The sequence below is a fragment of the Schistocerca piceifrons genome, chromosome 6, assembly GCF_021461385.2.
Source record: "Schistocerca piceifrons isolate TAMUIC-IGC-003096 chromosome 6, iqSchPice1.1, whole genome shotgun sequence".
In the NCBI taxonomy this organism is placed as follows: domain Eukaryota; kingdom Metazoa; phylum Arthropoda; class Insecta; order Orthoptera; family Acrididae; genus Schistocerca; species Schistocerca piceifrons.
In genome coordinates, this window is record NC_060143.1 from 576,339,499 (window position 1) to 576,362,578 (window position 23,080).

Consider the following 23,080-nt stretch of genomic DNA (forward strand, 5'->3'; position numbering starts at 1 on the left):
GAGTTACAAACCTATATTCCAATAACTTCTATGGAACTACAATTATTTCTACATTCCTAGAGGTTGAAACACTAATAGTTAACTGTCCCCTAGGAATGGATTTTTTCAGGCAATATTAAGTGAAAATTAACCTAGGCAATGGCTAATGCTACCTTTACTCAGGCGATGACATAACTTCAGTTGATTGAATAAAAACTAACTCTCGTATGAATAACCAGTTACCGCGCGGGATTAACAGAGCAGTCTAGGGGGCTGCAGTCATGGACTGTGCGGCTGGTCCCGGCGGAGGTTCGAATCCTCCCTCGGGCATGGGTGTGTGTGTTTGTCCATAGAATAATTTAGGTTAAGTAGTGTGTAAACATGGGGACTGATGGCCTTAGCAGTTAAGTCCCAGATTTCACACACATTTGAACATTTGAACAATAACCAGTTAGCAGATAATGTGAGTATCCATCTGATGAATACAGAGATCTCTACGTGAACGACCAATGTAATGAACAGATTACAGAGGAAACGACAATTTCACACATTATTCAGGGCAATTGGTTAGTTAGTGTTCCACTGAACCATCTCACGGAAACCGTCATGATGTGGAACGTGTCTAGTGCATAAGAAATGAACACATGATTCAAGTTTTAAATCTTAAAAATTTTGTACCTACCCCATTTCCGTAAAATGACAAAATATGCATAATTGTACCTATAGATTTATTTATTCCTATTCAAGAATTCATTTGTGGTATAGAAGGAGTTGTCAAGGAGACATGATTTCAATTTATTTTTAAAACTATTACTGCTGTCTGTCAGACATTTTATTTGATCTAGTGAATTATCAGAAAGTTTTACAGCAGCACATTTTACCCCTTTCTGTGCCGGAGATAGGTTAAGTAGAGGATAGTGTAAGTCTTTCTTTCTTCTGGTATTATAATCATGAATGTCACTGTTGTTTTTAAAATAGTCCACGCTGTTGAGAACAAATTTCATTAGGAGCAAGTAACCTGTGAGCTGTTGTAAGAATTCATAACCTTTTAAAGAGATGTCTACAAGATGTGTGACTATGAGCCCTGGACATTATTCTAACTAATTTCTTCTGAGCAGTGAATAATTTTTGCCTAAGTTTCGAGCTACCCCAAAATATTATTCTACATGACATCAGAGAGATAAAGAGTGCAAAGTACGTTAGCTTGCTAATTTCTATTCCTCAAAATTAGCAATTATTCTGACTGCAAAAGTTGCTGAACCTAGTCGCTTTAGGAGATCCCAAATATGAATTTTTCAACTAGGATTCTCATCTATATGTACACCCAAAAACTTAGTATGCTCTACCCTGGCTTCTGACTTCTGTTGATGCGTTATCGGGGTGTTCAAAAAGTTTCTCCGCAGTGCTGTGAAAGTTAGCCGCGCGTGCCGTATGCCATAGTGAATATACTGAAATGAAACACAGTGAAATACAAGTTATTAATTTATTGAATATTCATTTTTACTTACAAATTTTCACATTAAATGTTGAAAGGGTCCCCCCCCCCCCCTGTTGTTGAATACACAATTCAATTCGTCTAATTATGTTTCCAAACACAATCTGGAAAGTGGATATTGCAGTTATCAATTCATCGGTGGATTTTGGGCGGTTTTTATACACAGTTGCTTTCGCTGTACCCCAGAAGAAAAGTCAGGTGGTGTTAGGTCAGGCGATCGTGGACGCCAAAGTCCCTGTGAAATTATGCGATCACCAAAAACTTCAGCAAGCAGTGCCATTGAAACGCGAGCTGTATGCACGGTTGCACCATCTTGTTGAAAATAGCCGTAGAGTATTTCACTTAACACAAGTTCTCCTGTAAATGGGTACAGAATATCACTGAAGTATCGTTGTGCATTTATTGTTTCATTGAAAAACCCAGGCAGCCAAACAATCATACGGCACTGCGGAGAGACTTTTTGAACACCCCATGTTTATTGAAGGAACTGTACAACTTGGTGTAGAAAACTGGTTGTTCTGTGTTCAAAGCAAGCCCATTCGCAGAAAACCAATCAATAACTTTTCCAAAGACATTATTTGTATCATTTTCTATTGGCGTTTCTTCTACTGGATTAATAATTATGCCTGTATCATTAGCAAACAGTGTCAGTTTAGTTCCTTGTTTTAGATAAGAAGGGAGGTCATTCACATATGTCAAGAACAGAAGGGGATCCATGATCGAACCCCATGGAACACCTAATGTAATTTCGCCCCATTTGGATGAAATGGGAAACTTCCTTAAGTCACTTTGTTATGATGACGACGAACGAGTCGTCGCCAATGTTGACTGGTGGCCAGTGCTAAATAAAAACATATAAATCACAGCAGGTTTGTCAGTAACGTCGGTAAGGTGCTGGCTGCATGGTCTGGATCTGCAACGACTAAAGTAATTAGAAGCCGTTGGTAAAAAATAATATATATTGTACTTAACTGGTTGTACAGGATTCTTCTTGGCTGCAAACATATAAACAGTTATCTATTAAGGCCTCTCTTAGGCCATACGTTACTAAGCGCCTTGTTAGAGGTTGCTTCCTATCAGCTGAAGGCTATGCTATTTTACTACTTCATGACCCGAGCAGGAGAGGACGAGAGCTCGCTAGAAACTTGATACAAGCCGCGGATCGGCGCCAGCGGCGCTGTCGCGACTCGCGGGTCCAACGATACTGATACAGACCGCAACCGATAACTGCAACCCCTAACAAGTGTGGTATCGAAAATTGATATCACACACTTAAACCATACAAAGAAACTTTTTGCTTCCTGTTCTGTAGGTATGACTTAAACCACTCATATGCTGTTGGGTTTATGCAATAGAATTCTAATTTCTGTAACATAATGTGACAGTTCACACAGTCTAAGCTTTGGATAAGTCACAGAAAATACCTATTGGTGACAATTTACTAATTAAAGACTCTATTATGTGGGTAGTGAAATTGTATAATGCTGTTTCAGTGGAACAGCATTATTGAAATCCAATCTGTGATTTGATAAGAATCCCATTACTGTTGAGACAGCTAACCACTTTTGAGTACTCCTTCTCAATGATTTTTTTAAAATGCTGTAAGCAAGGATACTGGCCGGTAATTACTGACACCTGTTTTGTAGAGAGGCTTGACAGTGGCATATTCTAACTTGAGATAGTGATGCATTACAGATGTGACAGAACATCAGCTGCAACTGCTCCACATTGTTTTAATTTCTTATCACACACCAACAGAACATTTATTTTTCCAAGATTTAATGATTTTCCTTATTTCACAACAGTTTGTTAGAAGAACACTAATCTGACTAGGATCTGTCAAAATTACATGTACTGCTTGGGTTTTTCTTTTGAACTATTCTCACCAATTTTTTTACCTACGCTTAGGTACTTGTGAACTGTCAGTTAAGATGGTCTCATTCTCTTTAATAGTAATACTACCTACCCCAGTGGTTAATTTTTCTGCCTCTCTTCTAATAACATTCCATGCTGATTTGATTTTATTGCCCGTGTTGTTAATTTCATCTGTAATATACATATTATTTGATTTTCTAACAACTTTTTTCAGTATGTTACAACAATTTTTATAGTGCAAAATTACTTCTGGATCTTTACTAATTCTTGCTGCCTCATATAATTTTCTTTATCTTTCTGAAGCCTCTTTAATACCTATAGTGATCCTAGGTTTCTTTGGAAACTGTTTGATGTTACGTTTAGTAATTTTTTTGGAGCAACAGTGTTCAAAAAGGGATATAAATTTATCAAGAAACATTTTGCATTTATCATTGGCATTTGGCCCAATGTACACATCTCCCCAATTAACATTTCTTAAACTTTCTCAGCAGTGTTTTATAGATACCAGGTTGATCAGCAATACACTTTTACTTAATGGTTTCTGAATTGTACACACTGCCAAGTTTTGTAAGCTTATCAGTTGTGCATCATGTTCTGATAAATCATTTATCACAGGAAAAGTATGTGTTAGTTTTACGTCCCCTTATTGTACAAATACATTATCTATTAGAGTGCTACTGTCTTGAGCTGTATGTGTACGGAAATTGATCGCTGATTTTACGTTATATGTCATTAATAACACTTCTAGTTCACCTTTACTTTTAGAATTGCTTAGAAAGTTCACATTGAAATCACCACAGATTAATATCTTCTTCTTTTTGTCTGACTGACAGCATAATAGGAAGTCAAGTTTTTTATGGGTAGCTCCCAATCTCCTAATGGGGACGTGTACAATGTAGCTAATATAAAAACTACATTACCTAGCTGCAGTTAACACTCACACAAACTACAAGGTGCTGATCGACACAAAATTTGCTTACTTCTACAGTTTTGTAGTTATACTCTTGTTTTGTGTAAATGGCAACTGCTTCTTTATCCATGCTAGATCAGCAAGTGTAAGATGCTAAATTATACCCATTTATACTGACACTTTTCATACCCACAGTTATCTGATGTTCAGACAGACAAAGTATCATTCTCATTTCTGAAATCATTTAAACACACTAACAGCTCATCTACTTTATTTTTTATTCCCGTGATATTTCGATGAAGTAAATTGATACTATCCTTAACTTTATACCTATTTACTGTAGATGAAGCTTCTTTGATTCTATTTTTCTTGATTATTGTCTGTCTGTCTGGACTTCGGCTTTAACCTGAAAAAAACTGTCTGCCTGGTCCCATTAACCACAGGGATCATCCTGTGTGTGACTGTGGCCCCCTTTACAGTATCTGCTAATAGAGAAGCTATCTTTGCCCTTCCTATCTAGGTGCAGGCCATGTGTAGTGTATCCCCACCTACCAATAGCATAAACTAAGCCACACATTGCTATGGGCACAAAATTACCAGAAGGACTTTGATGCTATAAAACAGTCTTTGGTAAACTCTGTCATATTAGCGCATCCTGATATAACACAAGTATTTTGCCTCAGTACCATGCATTCTTCAAGGGTCTGGAGGCTATATTGTTTCAGATATACCATGACAATGAAAATTAAAAAGTACATTTAATCTGTTTTACTAGTCACACATTGATAGAATGGGAAAGAGCTTATTTTGTAACCGAGCTTGAAGTGCTTGCACTAGTATGAGAATTTCGCAAATTCTAGTACTTCCTACAGGGAAATTACACCAAAGTATATTGTGACCATCAAGCACTTTCTTTCTTACTGACATGAAAATGGCAGCACAAAAGGTTAGCCAGATGGTGTTGTTTTCTTCAAGGGTTCAGTTATGAGGTAATTTATATCAAAAGTGAACAGAGTATTTTGGCAGATGATCTGTCTTGACTTCCACAAGGATTAAACGAATATGCAGAATTAACAGAACAAAATCTGACTTTAGGATTCTACTCTTACAAAATGGTACATAGAGGCCCTATTATGTGAAAACGTGTGAAAATATGAGTCAGCTTTGAGAGGAAGAAACTTGATGGAACAAGGTAAGGCAACAACTAAGAAGTACTAACAAAGAAGACTTGAGAACATGTTATAAGTTTAATAATGGAGTTTTGTTTTATCATCGAATGTCTTAGTCTGGTAAGTGGTATGTTTGTTTACCCTAAGTGTATGTAGACAGTTTTATCAGATATGCACATAACTACAGGGGTCACTATTGTGTAGCCAAGTGTGCTCAGAAACGAATGTCATATTGCTATTTCCCTAATGATAGATGTAGAGCACAACAGGTCATCAAGAGCTTTGTAATTTGTCAAAATACCAAACATTTCAACAGGTCACGATTCAATGAATTACATGCTATTAAACCAGTAAAATCCCTTGATGTCGTATCAGTCAATGCCACAGGATCTTTTATGATGGCAAAAGGAGGAGTGAAATATGTATGGTATGTTTTCTAAATATCTGCAGATGTCTGCCACTAAAACTCTAAAGACAACACCTGTAATCAAGCGGATTGTGAGAGAATATTTTGTGAGAGTGAGTAAACCAAAAGCTCTTCTGACTGATAATGCAACTAACTTCACAAGAGCGAAGTGGAAAGAATTTGTTGAGTCACAAAACATAAAAAAGTATTTATGTATCAAAATTTCATCCCATGGCCATCTAAACAGAACGGGTATTTCGTGAGTTTAACAGTTTTATTAGAAGGTATACACCACACAGACACACTAAGTGGGCTGAATACATGATGTCCTTGTAGCAAATAGTAAATAATTTGCCACACTCATAAACAGGCTTTACACCAATTGAATTAATATAAGAGAAGTATAAAGTCGACGACTAAGCCATTACCTAAATTTTCTGAGGAAGAGATACCTTTAGAAGAAAAGGTTAGACAAGCCTTAATAACGCTGGAAGTACAGGTACAAGGTAGGAAGAAACAATATAACAAAAGAACAGGTCGCACAACTACTTTTCACATTGGACAGGAGGTCAACCAAACGCAAAAAGCTTAACAAAAAATGACGGTTGTTATACACAGGACCGCACATTTTTCACAGAATACGACACTTGGAATGCTATTTGTTGAGTAACCCAAGAAAAGGGAAAATACGTGGATTATATCCACTGAAGATATCAAAGAATTTATACACTAAAAAAAAAGAAGTCAATGCACCTCAACCACCTCAGCGCCTAAAGCTCTTACAGAAAATACAACAATCTATAATTGTTATAGAAATTTGGAGAGCCTATCTGATAGTAAAAAAATGAAAACACTTCTAGAATATGACTCAATATACATTTTTCACTAAACTACATGCAAAATATCCATATTACTTTTGAAATAAATTGGAGAATCTCATAATGAATGTTAGACTAGGTACAATCCAAGGCAAATACGAAGATTCTTTGAAGTATTTTATGAAAATTTTGTTACTCTATTCAGAGCAAAATGGCAATACACAAACTATATGTTAAATACATTTTTGGAAACAGTGAATATGAATGACAATACAGTCTGGCAGTCTGCACTTTGTGCAGCAAAGAGCAGGTGTTAGCTGAGTTTCAGGAGGTAAACATTTCCCCTTCTCTCTTCCCACTTTTGACATAGTCCGCAGTGGCCACATTCGCACATGTGCTCCATACCAAAGACACTAGTGTACCACTCAACAAACAATGATTGACAGCAAGAGAGATAGTGCATCATTCAGATGTTAATTAATAAAAATGCGAAAATAAGACATAACTGGACAATGGGAATACTGTGAAAAAACTGCATTATGTAAGACCATATTAAAGGAAATTTGAACTAAGTGAAGTAGCCGTTTTTCCATGTTACATATACAACTAGTTATGGGAACAAACAGTACACTTGACAACCCATATCGTTAGCCATTTGATTAACAGCAAGAATGAACATATATAACAAGTATTATTATTACACACTTTGTATTTTCTACACTGATTTTGCAAGTATGAAATATTTTATCTCATGACATGCCCATTACCACATCAATACATGAGAAATTTCAAAACCAACTTCACAACGTATGACCATTTGTAGATGTAGGACTATGTACAAGAAGAAAGACGTATCAAAGTAAGGAGCTATATACAAAAGAAATTATTTACATGGAAAGAACTATAGTCATGCATGAGGAAAGAACTATTTACAGAAAGGTTACGATTACACTAAAGTAACAAATAAAACAAATGTTAACAACTAAGCTAGAAGAGGAACAGGCTAATGAATATAGTGATGGTACTAAAATTAAGTGCGATTTATACTACACAATCTACATCTGCTTACAATAGGAAAGAACTACACTACTTACATGAAACTACAACCTATTACACTATGATGAGTATCCAGTACTTTACAGTATTCTATTAAAACTATCTCTATGTTAAAGTGAACATGAAAAACTAATGTACTGTATATGAAGAAATAAAAAAAAGAAAAAATGCAATTCTGTGCAACTTATTAAAATGGCAACTTTGCATAGCCAGCAACTACAGGTCTCAAGGAAAGTGAAGGTTCATTATTTACACACAGTGCAACTGGCAAAATACTGTCAAACAGTGCATAAGCAAGTATGAAATATTGACAAACATATACTCTGAGAAGTATGAAGACAAAACGTTATTAGCAAAAATACTAAGCATACTGAGTTGTACCTCAAATGTGCAGATGTGTGACTGAACATGTTGACTGACCTATAGGCAATTATGCATAATTAGGAAGTTGTGCAGTAATACGAATTTTGTAAAGAATGATGTCCTGCTTGGTGGAGGGATTGAATCGGAGGTGGAAGGTACCAAACAGAAGGGCCCCTCCAACATATTAGTTTATAAGTTATGTATAATTGTGACTGTGTGTGAATTTATCGAAAGGAGGATAAATAGGTCGATTTAGACTCAGTATGGTAAAACAGCTGAACTCGAGTGTAGATCTGACAGTTGAAGAGTGATAATGAGTACAGTGGATCGCACATTAACTTAGCCTGAGTGTTAAGTGATTACCTAGACCTTTGAGTGCTATGTCCAATGAAATACATACATGATTATGCAAGCCATATCTGAGGGTACATTAACACTTATCTTCACATTGTACAAAGTGTAATACAAAACTAGCATTGTAGAAATTTGAATTCTATATTCAAGCACAGAGTTACCAGTGAATCTGAACATAAAACGCAATGAAAACGTACATACATATATATAAGGATGCAGCATACAAAGACGGTTTCAACAGTGATAATCTGAGTGAAAAATATAAATATTAAATAAAAGATTTTTGAGACATAAATAGGAATATAAGAAACACTATGCTGTGAGTAGAACATGGATTTACAACCAGTATTTCAACTGTCCTCGTAGGAAGTAGCGTAAATTGTTTGTGAAAACAAATACTTGTCTTAAGCAGAAGTTCCTTGAAGAAATTCCTATGCTTTCGCTTTCCTTGCATAGTAGTGAAATTGCTTTTGATTTTGTTGATGATAATATCATTTTCTGGTTGTCAAGGGAGATGCAAAGATTTTGAGAAGTAAATTCTTCACTTGTGGAGAGAAATAACAAGGAGAAAATTTTCTTAGAGCTAAAATAAAGATGTTAGCAAAAATTAATTATGAGGAACCTCCAATAAGAATATAGATAAAATTTTGTTGTAACTGTGCTTGTATGGCGTTTATTTGTTTCATGTGCTTGTAAATATATTCATATATATTTTGTAAACCTGTGAAAACCAACTTTACACTACATCAGGGGTATTAGAAACTGCAAAGACTGCATTGTTTTTGAAATGGTAACCACTAGTGCGTTTGACTAATTTTTTATGAAGTTTGTATCTAATATATAAGATAACAACAGGAGAAACAAAATAGAAGCAATAGAAAGATACTCCATTCTAACACTATTGTAATACTTCTTGCTTTAGCTCAATTTCCCCACATTAGTGGATGTTCAGAGTTACCACTTCATACATGTCAAAACAAACAACCAGTGACACTGTTCACAATAAGATACATTGCCTACACTAACCGGGCGAAAATTACCATATGTTTCTTTCGAAATTCTCTTTCTATCAAGTTATTGTGTGATTATAATGTTACAAACTGTATTCGAAAAACAGACATTGAAGATTTCCACCATTGCACAACACTTCAAGGAGCCACTTTCAAGAAAGATAGTTTCTCTTTACTCACCCTACTGCACTGACGATGCTGTATGTGAACCCATGACATTGCTTGAAGCCTCTCGGGATACTGACACCAGTTATAGCTGAGACAGGTAGGTGCGAGTATTTATTGAACTGGCAGCTAATTACATTGACATAGCAGTATTGTTTATAGGGCAACTGGTGCATAGAACCTAATGGGACATTGCAATAGGGCCATACAAGCAATACAAGAATAATTACCAGTTTATCAATCATAATCAGTATAGCAGTCAAAGATGTCGTCTTGCTCCGGTAAGTCCCCAGTGTGCAGGCTGTCTGTGAGCAGCGGCACATGATGGCTCAATACACAGAACCAAGAGGTGGCCAGCTATACAGAGTTATCAGCCAGGCAGATGGTAGACGAAGAAACGATGTCAGCAATTGGCCACCGTACAGATGTATCGGGCCAGGGGCCCTATTCTATATCGTTCATACCGATCGGTGCAGTAGGTTAGTCTCAGTAGTGACGTCATTTTCGGTTCTTTATTCGAATTTCCTATTCAGAATGATTACTACATCAAAAAAAGTTTTCGGTCAATGTTCTCTCAAAATACCTATTATTTTACGCAATTAAGTGTTTAAAGATAATTATATATCAAGACATCGGCTCTGCTTACGTTTATTACATGAGTGTTAGCTGAAATTACTAGTGACTTCGCATACTCTTTTCCACAAATGGTTTACTCATTAAGTATCGAAACGCGTTTAAAACTTTTAAGTAACAATTCAAAGGAATTTTGTGAAGCCTGATAGTGGAAACCTTCCAAAATTTCATGCATTTACGGCTTACGCCCGCATCATTCGGCAACGAAGTCAGCCTGCGTCTCTCTCGACTCTAATTACATAAAATAAAGCTCGTGTAGTACACAAGCTGCAATATCGATGTTGGTAAAGCGACGAAGTGGACCCTTGGATACATACTTTGAAGCCGGCTGAAGTCAGCCAGTAGATGACCACAGCTGGATGAGACCGGCTCAGTTCCTGGCAGTATCAGGACTTGGCGCAGTCCATAGACCTGCAGCTAGTGGAGGCAGCATCTAGTAGTCGTTGAGGCTGGATGATCCTCATCATTTCGACAACTAGCCTGGGGTACTTCTCAGTGCTGGCAGAGGATGGTGACAGATATTCCAGAAGAGCAGGTGTCAGGCAGTTCAGCTTGGCCCTCTTGTGATAGGTTATCAGTTTCGATCATTAAGACCTGGAAGTGGTGCAGAACCAGGGTTCGACGTGGTTTATCTAGGTCACCACTGCGATGGTCTGTCCCTCCGTTGACAATGTTCTAGTCTCGGCAACAGGCAGGTGGGAGCTAGTCATGTTCCAGCCAGACTCACCTTAGTGCCCGTGCGGAAATTTCTGTCACGTCAACTCAGCCTCTTTCAGTTTCCGATCGAGAAATGCCGTGCAAGCTTTCTTCTCACTCGGCTGCAAGTTATGGACACCGATTTCATAGGCAGTGGCGCAGCAGTTATTTCCGCTTCCATGCTGATTACAAAGAAGTCAGCAACAAGAGCAAGATGTCGTTGGAAAGACATATCAACAATGAAGTATTTCTTTATAGAGGATGGTCAGAAACTGTCTGAAAATTTTGCAGCGGTATCACAGAGTAGATTGTGCTGCGAAATAGTTGCTAAGAAAAAAATTCGATACCTTGCGCCATTTCCGAGTTAGTTAGCATTGAAGTTAGCCAGTCACGCCGTTACAGCGCAATTTCAAGTGGCGCAATAGAAACAGCGTCGTCAAACGTGCTCTTCATTTGGTTTCTTAAAACCGAAGAACAGAGTGATAAAAAAATTGGACAGGGACCGCTAATACACGTCGAAACCGAGCCAAAGGTTGAGAAGTCCCGTGTACTATCATCTACGCCATAAGAACAAGTCACACTAATTGTATCTTGTGGGCCACTTGAATCCGCAGACACAGCAGTCTGATGGGTAACTTTAGTGCTCATTAACTCGAAAACGGCGCAACGTACCGAATTTTTTCTTAACAATGGTTTCTCAGCACAACCTATCCTGTGGCACCCTTACAAGGTTTTGAGACTGTTTCTGATCACCCTGTATAATATGTTGTGGAGGGAGAGGGAAAGAAAACAAACAAAAATACTCCTGTTATAAAAGGTATTACAGAAAACATTACATTTCTTTCATTGTTCCACAACAAAGTCCACTCCCCCCTTTGGCGTCATATGGGGTAATCTTACAGTTGCCAATCACATTTTACTCAGCGGTCACTGATTCATATTTGTCAACAAACATTTTCAATCGGAGCACAGCAAGTGAGCGGCAGCCTTTGTCTTCAATATTATGCAGATCATATACTGGAAACAATTCTTTAATCCACTTAACTTTTTCCAAACCCTTCACAAAGATAAGCAACTTAACAGCAATATCTGAGCGTATAGCGTTCAGCGTCGTCTGCAATGGAATACTAGCTGAACCATTACTATGATGGTGGTGACTTTACATTAGCCATTTCGTTGAAGTTGTATCCAACTCATAACAGGGAATTGTCCACTCTAGAATGAAACTACCAGAAGCAACCACGCTACTTCGAGCACCACACAACATCCAAAATGCAAACTCTTCCAGTAGAAATAGACTGTCTATTGTGCGACATTTTTGGCAATCAAAGAAGGCGTTGTACATGGCCTGGAAAGAAAAGAGAAACATAACGATGAGAAATCCCACACAAAATCATACTCCCTTCCTAAGCACGTGAGAGGCTTTCTTGCTTGCCTTGAGTGACATTTCTGACAGATTACTGATCAGTTATGGTTATCAAAGCTTGTTATATACTCTAAAGATCCAAGATGGCCGCACTTCCGATCACAAGATCATTATGTCACTATCAATCGATGGTGGTGGTGTGTTGGGGCTTATGGGCGCTCAACATCGAGGTCATCAGCGCCCTGACACACATTAAAAGGAACGAATGTGGACAGACCTAAGAAAACTAAAGCACACATTCAAAGAAAGCAGGAAAAGAAGGAAAATGCTACATAAGAAAGTAAAACCTAAGGAAAGGGGAAGCATAGCAACAATAATGTCACAGGAAATTGTTATTGGCTGGCCACTTACATAAAATATGGGTGAGCTTGTCACACAGTGAGCAAATTAAAATCCTCTCCCTAAAATCTTTGTAAAAACATTTGACAGGGCACAGAACTTTAAAACTTTAGCCACATTCGTCCGAGTGTTGCCTAAAAGAGATGGCAGGTCCGCTGGCAAGTCAGCCGCGACCCGCTGGTCAGAAAATAAAACGCAATCCAATAAAACGTGGCGCACAGTGACCTGGACGCAGCAAGCACCACACATTGGAGGGTCCTCTCGTCGGAGAAGGAAGCCATGCGTCATAGGGCTGTGGCCTATTCGAAGCCGAGTGAGGAGAACCTCGTCCCGTCGATGGGGCTCAAAGGAAGTACACCACACACGCGTTGTGGGCTTGACTATACGGAGCTTATTGTCAGTCACTTCCAGCCACTCATCCTCCCACCGACGCATGACCCGTGAGCTCAACAGCGAGGTGAGTGCGTGCAAGGGGATAGCACACTGAGATACTTGTGGGGCGAGACACGCCTCCTTGGCTGCGAGATCTGCCCTTTCATTCCGAGCAATGCCAACATGCCCCGGAACCCAGCAGAAAGCTACAACTTTTCCCAGTCGCTGTAGTCGGAGGAGGGCATCCTGGATGGTCTGGACAATTTTGTCTGCCGCATACAAACGTTGCAATGAGTGAAGGGCACTGAGTGAATCGGAACAGACAAGAAATTTAGGAGAGGAAGAATGTCTCATGTGCTCCAGTGCCCGCAAGATCGCAAACAATTCTGCATCAAAGACAGTAAAAGTCTGAGGCAGTCGGACCTTGAGGACACGATATGGAAAAACAACTGAGCAACCAACAGAATCCCCTTGTTTCGACCCATCCGTAAAAACAGCTACATAGTCGTGGTGCTCAGATGAAATGGCAGAAAATGCTGCATTAAAAACGGTGGCAGGAGTGCAATCTCTCTTGTACTGCAATAAATCTAAAATCACTCCGGGCTTCTTCAGTAACCAGGGTGGCAGGCGGTTAAAACCTTGGATTTGGGGTTGTACAGACTCCACACCGAGGGACTCTAGTACACGTTGCACACGGATCCCAAACGGCAATGTAGCCCGGGGACGGCGGGAGAAAAGGCGGTCCAGAGGTGGATGGGCAACAAGATGGTGAGCAGGCAATCTGGGAGCTGCAAGAAACTTACAAGCCTGGCGCACCAGCAGGAGCTGCCGCCGGATGGTAAGTGGCGGTTCGCCAGACTCAGCACAGAGGCTGGGTACGGGACTGGTCCGATAAGCACCCGTGGCCAGTCGGATCCCAGCATGGTGAACAGCGTCAAGGATCCGCAAATAAGATGGCCTCGCTGACCCATATGCTGTGCATCCATAGTCCAGCCGTGAACGCACAAAAGCTCCATAAATCTGTAGGAGACGCGCCCTGTCCGCGCCCCAAGACCTGTGGCTGAGGCACTTGAGAATGTTCAGTGCCTTCAGCGTTCTGGCTTTCAAGTCACGTAGGTGTGGCAGCCATGACAACCTGGAGTCAAAAATTAGGCCCAGAAACCGCACTGTGTCTCTAAAACGTAGGACAGTATCCCCCATATGCAAGGCGGGCAAAGTAAAAAGATGACGAGAACGATTAAAATGAACACAAACACACTTTTCGGCAGAAAACCGAAAATCCGTCTTTGCAGCCCACTCCTCTAGCCGCCGCACTGTTAGCTGCAACTGACGGCTCACGGTTGCAACACTGGAGGAGGAACAGAAAACAGCAAAGTCGTCCACAAATAAGGAGCACTGTACTGGACTCCTCACTGTAGACGTTATACTGTTGATGGCTATGGCAAAGAGGGTAACGCTTAAAACACTGCCCTGGGGGACACCGTTCTCTTGCTCAAAGCGATCAGACAGTGTGTTACCAACGCGGGTCCGAAAAAACCGCTGAGACAGGAAAGACCGAATGAAAATGGGGAGGCGGCCACGAAAGCCCCATTGATGCATTTGTGCAAGAATACCGTGACTCCAAGTAGTATCATATGCCTTACTGATATCAAAGAAGATACCGATACAGTGATGCTGACGGAGAAAAGCCTGCTGAATAGCCGCCTCTAGGAGGGTCAGGTTGTCGACCGTGGACCGAAATTTACGGAATCCACACTGAAAGCGGCTAAGGAGCTGTCTGGTCTCTAACAGCCACACCAGACGCCGGTTAACCATCCGTTCCAGGGTCTTTCCGACACAGCTTGTCAAGGCGATACTACGATAACTACCGGGACATGTGCGGTCCTTTCCTGGTTTGAGGAGAGGGATGAGAATTGCCTCCCTCCACGAGGTGGGGAACACTCCTGTCTGCCATATGAGATTAAAACATTCGAGGAGAATTTCCTTTGACGCCGCTGGCAGATGTCGAAGCATGGAGTACCGGATGCGGTCGTAACCTGGTGCAGTGTCAGTAGTCTCAGTAAGTGCCGATTCAAGTTCCCACATGGAGAAAGGGGAATTGTAGGCCTCAGAACTGTTCGACCGAAAGTCCAAGGTCGCTCTTTCGACAGTCGCACGGTAGCGACGAAACGCTGGATCCTGATTTGCAGCGGCAGTACTTTGTGCAAAATGCTCTGCCAGCGTCTGAGCAATGGCTCTGGGTGTCGTTTGGAGGCATCCCTGGTTCAGGACAGCAGCCTTTCTGTATATAAAATGGCGAAACTTTTTCAAAACTCCCATCTTTTCTTTTAATTATGAAAAACACATTCTGCGAAGCAGCATGCGTTCTGTTACTACTACCTGAATCAGGAGGACTGGCTACACGAGCTCTCTTGTTGGATTGGGTGTTAGAACCCACCAGCGGTCCACCCTTTCCGCTGGCAGGAGAAGAATAAAAGTTCGAGGGTTCCATCTCGGTCCAACGAGCAGCTAAAGAACTAGAAGTCCACCTAGACAGAGCCCCGCGTGCCTAGGTAAGCCTTATACAACTGGGGCGCGGCAGGTGCCCCAGAGGCTGCCCGCTTGCGACTGTTCCACCCCAACAGCCATTAATCTTACAGGCGCGCAGCACACCGTAAGATTGAGGGGTTTTTATAGAGGTTTACCTTCCTCGCAATCCAGGCGGTCAAGCCAAGATTACCATTCCCCGCAGCACACAACATTCCACCGGGGGTTACGGTGACAGGAGACTGGCGGCGCTGACCAGTCCCCAGCTCAAGACCCCGGGGTCGCCAAGCCCGTACTCAGCAAATGAATGCTGAGCCCCTGGGGGGACTACCAATCGAGAAATTACGGAACTTCTTTCACATGTACACCATTAAATCTCCCATATATGGACGTACTACGCGAGCCGTTATCCCAGTGTGTACGATGATGGAAGTAGACCACACGCAACACTCATTACTTTCACACAACAGCACTTAACAGTATGGTGTCCTGATGCAAGATGAGCAAGTGCAATGCTCGTTGTTTTGACACTGGAGTAACTAGGATGCACTGATATAAGATGGACAGGTGCACTGTCCATTGTTTTCAAAAAATAATAAGTAAGTTATCCTTGTAGAAGGCCACTGTGCATAGGCACAATGCTGATACAGTGAAATGAATCAACTGAATTGGTAGTTTCAGGAAGGCAAGAAGTACCAAAAAATCAATTTTTTTTCACCAAACGTGTGTTAGCACGTTGTGGGCTCTAAAATGGGATCGAAAACCATTCATATGCCGGCTAAATCGAACTTGGTAATATCCGTTAGTCTGAAGACGGAAACATATACCAGTTTCGAGTTCGTCCACCTCAACTCCATAACAGCTGATGTTCGTATCTGTTTTCAGCTGCTTCAAACCTCGTCTTTGCAGTGCATCAGAGTATTGTTTTGTGTTTAATGTTTGGTGTCTGAGTGTAGATTCTAAGGGGATGTGTTTAAAAAATAAAGCTATGCTTTCTAATTAATCCTGATATGGTGCCTGATAGGAATAACCAACGACATGGACTATGCTTATTAGTCTCTGTGATGAGTCATTTTCATTTCGTATCTGCACTTCATCAACTGAGACATGATTCCCCATACACCTTTCCGTATGACACGAGCTCGACTTGAAATAAATACGCCCAGAAAACGAAGTTAACTTCGCAACAAAATGAATTACTAACGCAATGAATAATGGAGAATCATGCGAGTCTTCAGAGGAAAGCACGCAGTGCAAGAACCTCTCAAGCATACCATACATTTCATTCGGACTGATCGACTGGGATTCAATAAGGAACAAATTATCGATTACTGGGTGAAGAAATAGCATGGGGGAGCTAGCGTTGGTTTCTGCAGGCGTTAGCAATCTCTTGGTTGTACTACTGAGTTACCCATTTGATCACATGTCTGATTTATTGGTTTACCTTCAACATGGGTAATAAACATATAAGGGATAGAGAACGTGACAATTACCTGATTCACGTGCAACTGGTCTCATTAGAATCAACGATCTTGTTAGAGATTTTATCGGTACGCAGAATAAAAATTGCGACAGGAACGCAACAATAGGGGAAGGAATAAAGTTCAGCCCTCAGAACACTCCTACTCGCGTATAACAACTGAATTATATGCACGCCGCAATGGTCACCAACGCTGTTGGACAGAATAAGCAGATTCCAAACGCACTGAGAATTTTAATATTTTCCTTCACATTAAGCGGTTTCTCCTGCCATCATGAATCAGCCACTGGAGTAAGCACGCGAGGAATTTATTATGGAACTGAATCTTAAGCAATAACAGTTGCTAGTGGTGGAGTTGGGAACATGTGAATGGTGTTACGAGACAAACCTATGCTGAGTTCCAACAAAGAAATCATCACTCAATTTAATGAAATTAACTCGAAAAGTAAGTTCACATTATTTACGATTAATACATAACCCGAGTATCAACCATTGAGATAGAAATTCCATCACACTTGGGCACCTACCGTTTGTTTCGAGACTAACACAATGGGCAACCACCTAAATCAAAATTACTGGGGCCGTAACATACACAAGCCTGCAAAAAAAAAAAAAAAAAAAAAAAAAAAAAAAAAAAAAAAAAAAAAAAAAAAAAAAAAAAAACACGAGTGCCGTGACAGAGCTGTTCAAGAAGGGGGTGATCTACGCTCAGTGTGACCTACCACACATTCAAGTTCGACCCCTGGGTTCACCTATGCTTCTACCTCTAGTCTTTGTTCTCTGCAGAACCTGCCATATATATCTATGGAGTGATCATAGCCTCCTTTGCATGTTCTCAATATCAGACTGGGCTAGTCACGTGATTTTGTGTGAATATTACGCGTATTCGTTTTGTTTTAAATTCGTTCCTGCACGGTTTAGTATTAGAAAACTGCATTGCTGCAATATTGTTGTCGCTACAGATGTAAAGAGAAATGTGTGAAAGGAGAACCAATTGCTTCAAAATTGGTATGTACAAGAAATGTATAACTGAAAATGTATTGATGTAAGGCGCTTAATATGTTGGAAAAATTTGAGACACAGTATTATAAAGTCCAGTACTGTAAAGCTAACTGCTACGATTTTTTAGCCATGTGCTCATGAGGCAGCGAATTTTTTTTAGATATTTTACGTCTTTGTGAAAAGCAGAAGAGTCAATGAAGAAAAACTGGAAATAATGGTATAAATAGTGGTGTAAATCGCATATTACCGTAACAATTTCATAGTTCCAAATGCTTTGTTTTTCTTTTTTTTGTAACACTTCAGCACTCCATATGGTGCGAATCTGTCTGAGTAAACTGCCAACCAGTGACAACATATCTGTGGCCGCGCGGGATTAGCCGAGCGGTCTGGGCGCTACAGTCATAGACTGTGCGGCTGGTCCCGGCGGAGGTTCGAGTCCTCCCTCGGGTATGGGTGTGTATGTTTGTCCTTAGGCTAATTTAGGTTAAGTAGTGTGCTGTGTAAGCTTAGGGACTGATGACCTTAGCAGTTAAGTCCCATAAGATTTCACACATATTTGAACATTTTTGAACATATCTGTGCTATGTTCATATGCAGATAAAATTTATACGTGACAGAGTAATTTCCTCCAATTTACGCAGGTTCTCAAACCGTTGTGTGTATCTAAGTATTTCAGCATGAGGCAGTTTCCTACATTCTGTGATTTTTGTGTTCTAGTTTCCCGAAAGGTGAACAAATTCAGAAATTGAAAATAATAGTGGACAAACAGGTGATGTGATTAGCTTATTTACTCTCACAGTTTTATTGTTCCAAATGCATTGTTTTAGTGACATTTCCACGCTGTGTACAGTGTCACTGTAACGTAAGTCATTAAAACACATTCGACAATACCAATAAGTGCAACACAAAACGTAAAAAGATATTGTTGACTCTCACTTCTTTTATTGTTTCAGAATTTGAGCTATGATCTTGTATTTTTTATTTTTTCGCGCATAATGTATGGTTTTTCTTTTCTCATGAGGTAGCGAATTTTTTTTAGATATTTTACGTCTTTGTGAAAAGCAGAAGAGTCAATGAAGAAAAACTGGAAATAATGGTATAAATAGTGGTGTAAATCGCATATTACCGTAACAATTTCATAGTTCCAAATGCTTTGTTTTTCTTTTTTTTGTGACACTTCAGCACTCCATATGGTGGCATTGTAACGTAATGAATTATAACAGAGATTCGACAATACGAATATGAGCAATACAAAATGTAAACAAATATTGTTAGATGTCACATTTTTCTGAAGTCAAAAAACTTAAATAAAGCGGTATCTGAGCTATGACATTGTGGCGAAAAAGCACAATACTCTTGCTCCTCATATCTTTAAGACAGCTTCAGTTGCACGTATTAAATAAATTATTAAGATGTCTATAAAACACATATACAATGTTTCACGGTGTTTATGAAGTGATATATCTGTACCAGGAAAGTAATGATACTCAAAATACTGTAAGCCACAGTCGCCAGTAGGGGCGGCTGTGGCTAAGCACTACACAGGCTAAAATGCGCGGTCCCAGAATCACTTGACTTGAGCTGCAGGAGATGTTGCAGACAGAATTTTTCTTCTGCGCATTCGAATGCTAATTCCATAGATATTTATACTCTGAGGAGTCTGCCTAAGAATAAACGGCATCCTTGACATGCGTCTATGGCTACACCAGCAAGTATTCAAACACGCGTTTTAGAAGCAAGTATACATAATGGACGTTAAGCGAAGGGAAAAAAGAGCAGATGGAACGCATGCCAGTGAATAAATGAAACTCTATTGTCATTCTTCCTCACAGACCGCTGCCCACCAGTCCAGGCAAATTAAAACCAAACAGATATAGCAATCGCAGCATGCACCAAACATAAAAAAAACACAATGAAATATGGAACGGCGCATACTGTACCTTTTCAGGGTCTTCTGCATAGAAAATAGCTGAATAATAGTTATTGACACAGTAACTGTTATAGTCGTTTTTAAAACGTGTTCATTTGGCATTTAAAATGTCAGGCCATGTTTTTCTTGCAGGCCTGCGTTTCAATTATTTGGTGTTGAGGTTGTTCGCTGTAATGTATTCATCCACCTCTGAAAGTGATACTGACTACACTACAGCAAAAAAGAAGAAATCCGTCGTCCAGAAACAGTTATACGACTTCGTGGTGACAAGTAGGCTACACGAGTATTGGGACAGATATAACACAATAAGGCAAATAATAGTGGTATTATTTTATTCATTTTTAGGTGAAGAACACCGTAGCTGTTTTTTTTTAATTTATACTGTAGGAAATACTGCAACCAGCCACGAGGTTTTTTTATGTTTTCATTGTACCATACAAGCTTCAGGCCTGATCCCATCGTCAAATGGTAGCATGACTTCTTTGCAAACTTTGTTATAAACTGTGTAATCATAAAAATTTTGTTATGTTTTAGGACGCAAATGTAAAATCTTTTGTAAACTATGCATCACAAAAACTTTCTTATATTTTAGGACACAAATGTATAACAACGCTACCATTTGACGATACGTTCAGGCTTGAAAATAGTAATAGTACGACAAAATCATTATAAAAAATGCGTGGCTGGTTGCAGTATTTTCTACAGTGTAATAATAGTTGTGTTTGCTCTTGTGAACGTAAATGTATTGAAAGGTTAAGAGTAGATGAGGAGGAAATTTGCTTGAAAACTTTGCCTCATGTACGTTCTAAGAATGACATGATGACCATGTATGACCTCTTTTGTGAAAAATATCCACATCTTTCGAAGGAAGTGAAATATGACGTTTATAGGAAGCACTTCCACGAAAATTACAATGATACATTCGACGTCTTCAAATCGATGTCTGTACTACCTGTGTAGAAGCCTACATCTGAACAACAATGCAAAGGAAGCTGCCGTCGCCGGAAAGACTGTTCATGTTTGTCAGGATCAGAAATTTTACAACACACTCATATAAATATCTAATAACTCGAAAGGTTGGAGCGCTCGTATTTGACTTTGCAACACCCTCTTTTGCCAAAACTGTCTGTCAGGAAATGTTCTGTCAGGGGAAACTCTGTTTATATGTATTCTGCGTAAACGACATGGAGACAAATGCGGCAGATATCTGTATTTATCCAGAAGAAGAAGCTAAACGTGGACCTGACGAAGTGTGTAGGACGCTGTGATTGAAAATAAAGACCGCCTCGGTCGCTGGCTCGAATCGTGCCTCGGACATGGGTGTGTGATGTCCTTAGGTTAGTTAGGTTTAAGTAGTTTTAAGTTCTAGGGGACTGATGACCTCAGACGTTAAGTCCCATACTGCTCAGAGCCATTTGAACCATTTGAACTTTAGTGTGCTTTATCTTGGCGCTGGTTGCTACTGGGCGATTTACTTCCCATTGCGGGGACACTCCTTTCTTCAATGTGATCGCAATTTTGGGACCGAAAAAAGGGAAATGAGATAACTGCAGTCTATTTAAAATTACTTAATAGTTAATACTACATGCATTGGAGCTGGTTCCCTTCCAGTTACTCGTCTGGCATTCTTTCGCGATGTGTTTGGACCCCGAATCATGATTCTGGCATTTTTATTTCGTATTTCATCATGCATGATAACCACACCAAAACCAACATAGTACACACATAACGATGCTAATGAAATACACACATTTCATACATAGCACTAACTAAACACTACTGGATACTCACGCACAAGATGCGTTTCATCGTTACGTATGCGGTTACCACAACCACAGAGATCGGCTTACATAAGATAAGCTTCGCACGACAGTGTGTGAAACCATTTTTTTTTTAAAGATTGCGGTTCACTGTTGCGAATGAGTGATCACGGTCAAACACACAACAAACTGATTCAATGTTGTGCTACAGCATAATGGTTAGCACATAAAACTGACGTTTCGATGGTCGTATCTTCGAATCTTGTCAAATATCGCGAAATGTTTTTCATTTCTAAATCTTATCAAAAGAGTTTGATTATCATTTTTTATTCAGTTAATTGGTTTAAATGTATTGTTTATTTATAATCCTTTGCAACATCATTTCCATCCTCGTCTTGACTTTATTTGCTTTTATTTTTCTACATGCCATTCTGTTTTCGTCTGGATCTGTCTGAGTCACGTATAACCTGCAACCAAGTGTCAACAGAGACTGCTCATCGGCTGGTAACACGGCACCTTGTCTAATTAGTTTGGAGCTGTTTCCAAGTAACCGATGATAGCGAAAAATTACAGTTTGCTTTCAGCACTGAAACTGAATTTTTCTGTCTCGAGTATGCTCGTAGACGTTAGCTTTAATATCTGTGAACAATGCGATTGTGAGTTTAGTTCTGCCGCAGGTTACTGACAACCGCTACTTGGATACACTGCACATCACAAGGATGTGGTTAGCTTAGGACATAACTTTCAGTTCGGTGCTACGAAATGCGCCTCCTGTCGCAATTCCCTCATTGGTCAGGGCTGTCGGGGGAGCATTTCGCATTTCCGACATTCCTCACGGCGGCCACTTCCGACATTGCTCCGTGTTGCACACTGACAGCATTTGTAATGTGATTAGCCGAGTTCTTGCGTTACGGTACCTGTAACCGAGCGGTAGCTGGCCGCCGATGCGGCAACACCGTAGTGGCAAGTGGCAGCGTCAATAATCAAGTAATTTTAAGTGGACTATAAACAGAATTTACATACCACAACAATATACTGATTTTTTTCAGTTCTCAGGGAAGACAGCATTCTATGTTACTCACATCTCTGTTGAAAGTATCCTGAATTTCAAGAACTGATGGCCTAAGTTAAAAACAAAAACTGTGTCCCTGGAAAAACCCTCACTTTCGGTTTCCAAATACATGCAATTGGAATATTTCTTACCCTAGGTTGCTTAACGGCATCTGAGTTCTCTCATGGTGTAATTACAAACAGAAATGGCGTACAATGGAAAAATTCCCACGCAAGACAAAAAGATCCAGGATGTATGCAAGATA